This window comes from Mesocricetus auratus, unplaced genomic scaffold (genome assembly GCF_017639785.1).
Source record: "Mesocricetus auratus isolate SY011 unplaced genomic scaffold, BCM_Maur_2.0 Super-Scaffold_6730, whole genome shotgun sequence".
NCBI lineage: Eukaryota > Metazoa > Chordata > Mammalia > Rodentia > Cricetidae > Mesocricetus > Mesocricetus auratus.
In genome coordinates this window covers 24,238,802-24,245,200 of record NW_024429184.1, presented here as the reverse complement: position 1 = coordinate 24,245,200, position 6,399 = coordinate 24,238,802, and the positions used below count along the sequence as shown (strand labels likewise).

Below are 6,399 nucleotides of genomic sequence, written 5' to 3'. Positions count from 1 at the left end.
AAATAGAACCAAAGAAGCGAACGCCTAACAGCAAATGTGGATAAGAAAACAAACTGGCATTTGTAGACAAGGGGTCTCACAAGAGTCAGAGCTGAGAAAAGAAATAGGTAATCTGGATTTCAGAAAGGGTTATATCAACTGCTGCAGGGGTTCCCGGTAACATTCAGTGGTTCACATGTTGCACGCTAACCTTCATGTTTGAGGGAAAAGCTCTTCTGTGGCTGAGCCCTGTTGGTTTCTGCATCAGGTCACATGGTTGTGGTGATGGAAAATGGCTTCACTTTGGGTTCACACTGGATGGCCTCTGAGCTGAGCAGCTAATACTGATGGAAACTGAGTCTGCCACTGGTGGAAGCAAGGGATTATTCCTGGGCGTGGCTCCTGGGCGTGGCACCTCTTTACAGTGGGCTGGCTTTTAGAAGCTCTCTGGCAGGAATAAAGAGTAAAAATCAGAATTAGAAATCTATCCTGGCTACAGGCTGATCCTCAAACTGAAAATGTAGGAGAGGACCATAACAAATGGAGTCTGTAGAGAAATCAGGTAACTGAATATGAAGGGACCTGGCAAGGCAGCTAATGGTGCAGATTGTCAGCACAACTTGGCTGCCTTCCACAGCCCTCTTCTTTGAGACCTCAGTTTCCATAGCCTCCAGGGGAACAGGAAGAAAACACAACAGAAAGTGAGAAAAGCAAAGAGTAAAAGAAATCAGAAGTTCCAAAATGGTTAACATTCAATTTGCACTCTCTACAGCCATGGAAAGTACACAGTGAGAGAGATAGACACACTGGGTGATTGTTTGTTCTTCTCCAAGATTTAGTAATATGATTATATAATTATATGGTTGGTTGACAAATTGATTGATTGATTGATTGACTGGAGACTATACTAGTTTCTACGAAGCTAAGATGAGTTGGGGGTTAATGATGTCCTCCAGGCTAGCACTGAGCCCACCGTGCTGAGAACACAGCATTCCTCTTGCATCGGCTGCTGAGTGCTGGGTTTATGTATGTACAGCATCTTTAATTCTAGCCACAACCACAGTAAAACTGGTCTCCAGCGATAACGTGTTCCCAAGGTGACAATATTCTCCTTTTCCTTGTACACACTAGCTATGGTATTGAGTTCTCCCCAGCCCATTGATGTGCAGTTGGAGGGAAAATTCCAAACTTAGGTCACTCCAGAGTCTCTACTGCCAAAGGAAATGGTACCGTCTTCTTCAAATAGGGCCTGAAAAAGAAACTGAAAAGCCTCATCATAGGAAGGTAACTAGAGAGTTAGAAGGCAAATGCTTTTGATCTCTGCCTTAGTTATTTTTCAATGCTGTGAAGAGACACCATAGCTAAGGCAACTGAGAGAGGAGTTCATTGTGGACTTGCTTACAGTTTCAGAGGATTAAAATCCATGACCATTATGGCAGGAAGCATGGCATCAGGCAGACAGACAAGTAGGCATGGTATGGCACCGGAGTAGTTGTTGAATGTTCACATCCTTATCCACAAGCAGGGGAAAAAGAGACAGAAACAGAGACAAACAAAGAGACAAAGGCACAAAGAAATAGAATTGGAATGGTATGGGCTTTCAAAACCTCAAAGCCTACTCCAAATGACACATTTCCTCCAACAAGGCCACACCTTCTATCCTTCCCAAACAGTTTCACCAATTGGGGACCAGGCATCCAAACACAAGAGCATATGGAAGCCATTCCCTTTCAAACCACCACAGTCTCAGGGTGTTCAGAAACTGCAGACAGGATGAGGTATGGTGTGACTTAGAAGCAAGGATCCTACAACAGTACAAAGCTAACTCTTGAGGAAAGCATTTTCTGGCTTAATGCCTCTCTTTCATTCCAGAAATGATCATCTTTGTTGAAGGACTCCAAATCCTGAGGGGAAGTCACTTAAATGAGATTGTCTCCTTGCTACTACAGAAGTTGCTACTAGTAGAAATAGTTACAGTCCCTTCATTCCTATTTGTCCCCACAGGAACCATACAACTCCATCTTCAGAAAACTTAATTCTGTGCAGAGTCTGTTTTCCTGACAGAATGAATCATGTGTGAATACCGCTACTCACACTTTATCCCTGCCTTTTTCTGTTGTGAAGTAGAGGAGAAAAGCCTGAAAGGACTTGCAGTATCTGAAGAACAAGCCCTTAAACAACGCCCTTGTTTACTTCAGTCATCCCTCAGATCCACAGGTAACCAAGTACTTTTTTTGTTTTTTTATGAGACAGGGTTTCTCTGTATTGTTTTGGAGGCTGTCGGTCCAGCCTGGCCTCGAACTCACAGAGATCCACCTGCCTCTGCCTCCCGAGTGCTGGGATTAAAGGCATGCACCACCACTGCCCGGCCAACCAAGTACTTTTTAAAAAGTTAAAATTTTCTTTTATTACTTTATTGTATTATTTACTTTGGTGTTCACGTGTGGGAGAGGTCAAGAGCATGCCACGTCATGAATGTAGAAGATGATGATTTGGAGACAGCTGTTTCCTCCCACCTTGTGGGGTCAAACTCATCAGGCTTAGTGACGGGCACATTTACCAAATGAGCTGCCTCACTGGGGCTCTACAGACTTTTTGATACTAAGAACAAAGGCATCATAAAGATAGTAAAATCAAGTTTAATGAAAAGTTAGAAAACATTGCTGGAGAGGAAAGGTAGCATATCTGTCAGAGGAATTGAGATGAGCTAGAGCCTTGAGGAAGGAGGGTCTCCTTTTTCTGGGCCAGCAGAAGATGGAAAGCACACAGCTGGGGAGAAAGAGTCATGGGGTGAATGTTTGTTCTCTTCCAAGATTCAGATCCCTAATATGATGGTGTTTGGAGATGGAAAATTTGGGAGGTAATCTGAAAATGAATATGGAACCCTCATAGTTGAATTTGCGATTTTCTAAAAGGCATAAGATAATTTGTATATGCTCTTCTTTTCCTACCACATGAGGATACAATAAGAAGTTGCTCAACTATAAACCAAGAAGGTCCTCATCAGATCCTGACCATGCTAGTTCTATGATCTTGGGCTTCCTAACCCTTAGACCATTGACAAATAAATTTCTGTTGCTCTAGCCATTAAGTGTTTGATATTTTGCAATAGTAGGTAGACTAAGGAAAATATTGGAAATAAAGACCTTACTAGATTTCCATAAATTTCACTTTCTGAGAGGAGTATTCTCTCTCTCTCTTTCTCTCTCTCTCTCTCTCTCTCTCTCTCTCTCTCTCTCTCTCTCTCTTCCCCTTCTCTCTCTCTCTCTCCTTTTCGTCTCCTCTCCCACCTCAAACAGATTACCCCTCAAAGGCCTGTCTATTAAGGCTTAGTTTCTCTTTTGGTGCTGTTAGAAGATGAGGAAAACTTGAAGAGCCAAATGGGAGGTTTTCTGGTCACCAAGGAAGTTCTAGGCCTTTCTTCTTCCTCCACTTCTGCATTCTAGCAATGGTATGAATGGTTGTGTTCTATTCATACTTACAACGTGGTGTGCAGTTATACATAGGCCCAGAATAAGTGGAACTTAGATTATGGACTGAAACTTATGAAACCATGAACCAAACTAAGCTTTGTTTTTATAAATTGATCATACCTGGTATTTGTAATAGCTATAGGAAAGCTGACTAACACACAAAGATACATTACAAAAACATAGTCACATACAGACACTACTATCATTTAATAATAAATAATGTCAATAGGAAGAGAGCATTAGAAAACTATTACAGATGATGAAAAATTCTATTACTGACTCTCTAGGTTTCCTCGTTGGTGCCAACTTCCCAAGGGCATAATTGCTCCCTGGTTATCTTTTGTTCTTCAGCATTGGTAAAGCCCCAAAACTCTGACTTAGGAAATAGAGGAAGGATTTATTTTGCCTTCTGCCATGGAGCACAGTTAGTCATGAACTTATGTGAAGGAAAAGATAAATTTCTTTAGATCTGACTGGATCAAATGGCCTCTCTCATAAACACTGTAAACTATATAACAGTTGGAAACACAGCACGACAAAGGTACTTGTACCCACAGATCTCTAAAATAAACAGGAACGTTGAGCACATGGGATTGTTTTTTTCAAAAGAATTGATGTAAAACTTGTTCTTTCATCAAGAAAACTGGGAATTGCAGGTGATTAATAGCCTAGTGATCTGTTCGGCCAAGCCTTATCGAACTCCTGCAACCAGGACTGGAGATGGCTAGCAATCTAATGACCCTTACATTACTTATACAGTTGGAGTCTCCCCCAAGCTCCCACAACCAGGACCATAGATGGCTCATAGCCCAAATGACCTCTGCATGATCTGTATGACCAAGACCATGCCAAATCCTTCCCTAGACCCTTATGATAACACAGGTAGCCTATCTCTAGAAGCCATCTTCTTGGAAAAAAGACATGTACCTTGAGATGAATTTCAATATAGTTGTGCTTCCTTGTGCACTGGAGATTGTATTACACCAGGAAACTTTTCTAAACTATACTGTGTTTAAATTTGTTACGGGAATGCTGACGACAGAAGAGTGTGATGACACAACACTGAAGTTCTTCGTTTCAAGCGCACGTTATGAACCTGTTGTGGAGTATGTCTGCAAGCTCTGTGCGCAAACTACCTGAAGGTGAAGAGAAGACGTGAGCAGGGGGTGTGAAAACCTGTCCTCCATGAGCTGCATCAAAAAAGCAGCTGCCAGCGATTCCCCCAAAACGCTCTGCCCATTATGAAGCCTAAATCTCCAGGCCCAGCCACAAACGGTATCCATGCTTCTTATGGACCCTTCTATTTGGAATAGTCACTTCTTGCAAGAGTTTACGTTGGTGGTGAAGCAGAAGCTACCAGCGTCTATGTACAGCCATCGTATTGCTCCACATTAGTGTGGTTTGCAGTAATATTCATACGACACTGGCTGTATCAGGATGGCATATTCAGATTTACTGTCTATATTTCCGGTAACTATCCAGATGGCGACCGACCATGCTTGCTGTTTGATATTCCTGTCTGTCACCCACTAGGAGATTCCACCTCAGGTGAGCCGGATATGAAGAGAGCATTTGCAAAGTGGAGGTAGAACAATGATCATGTATGGCAGGTCTTAACGTGTGAAAGGTGAGTCTTCTACAAGATTGACACAACAGGCCCCCTAAACCCAGGAGCTGCAGTGCTGTATGAAAAAGACATTGAGCTTTTGAAAAGTACTGTTCATTTGTTTGACCAACAGAAAATAGAAGACCCCTATGCAATTAGTTTTTCTCCATGGAATCATTCTGTACATAATGAGGCCAGAGAGAAGATGCTGACTCAGAAGAAGCCTGCCAACAGCACAATAGAAGTGTTCATGTGTCTGGCCTGTCATGGGTAATACCTGGCTCAGTAAAGAGGAGAAAACAATAGCAACCCAAGAGATGGTGTATCTGGGACACCATGCACTTTCCTGTTGGACTCTGGCCTAGTTAAAGCTGACTAATGGCAGAGGACTGCCTACAGAGTAAACCACGTTGTGCTGGAGAGATGGCTCAGCCATTAAAGGGTAGGCTTACAACCAAAAATATAAGAGTAAATCGTGTGAACAGTGACTGGCTATCAGTGTTGCATATGTGTAGGTTCTAACAGCAGGTTGTGGAGACCCCTCATTAAGTAATGTGTTACTTCTGTCAGAAGTTTCAGGATACATCTGGTTTAGTACTGCAAATTATTGGGGACCTTGAGTCTTAAGTATCTTCCTGAATATGTTAGAGGTAATTTATATTTACTCTAACAGAGCACAGAGGAATTAGTTCGAAGTTGGTGGTTTCAACTGTACATATGGTAGGTAGGTCATGAAGAAAAGTGTAGAGAAGAGATTCCCGAGTGCAGCACTTCCAAGTAGATGTCTGGCTTTCCGCCTTCAGTCTGCTGACTTGCTATAAACGTTTATCCCAGAAGCATTAGGAAAGTAGGCAGAACCAGGATGCTTGCTCATAGTTGTTTATTTTTTAAAGCAAATTACTGTATTTTTTATAGCAGGAGGAAGAAAAAAGTGTTCAAATGGTTTCTAATAAAGTCAGGTATTTAACTGGTGAGTGGCCGATGTGTATGAGTGATGTGTGTGTATATGTGTCTGAGTGAGTGTGTGCAAGTGTGGGTATGTGTATGAGTGATGTATGTGTATATGTGTGTGTGTGCAAGTATGGGTATGTGTGTGAGTGGTATTGTGGATATGTGTGTGTGTGAGTGATGTTTGTGTAAGTGCATGTGAGTGTGTGAGTGATATGTGTGAGTGTGTATATGTGAGGGAGTGTGAGTGTGTGTGAGTGTGTGTGTATGTGAGTGAGTGTGTGTATGTATATGTGTGCTGTTAAGATAGGATAATATCTCTGAATGAAGCCTAAAGATCATGAAAAAGCAATTAAAGACAGTCTAGATATAGGATACTCTGAAAATAAGGAA

General features: G+C 42.0%; 1 pseudogene; it reads left to right on the top strand.

Annotated features, from left to right (window-relative positions):
* Nucleotides 1-4,542: 4,542 nt before the first annotated feature.
* Nucleotides 4,543-5,423, top strand: LOC101843425 (annotated as a pseudogene).
* The last annotated feature ends 976 nt before the right edge of the window (nt 5,424-6,399 follow it).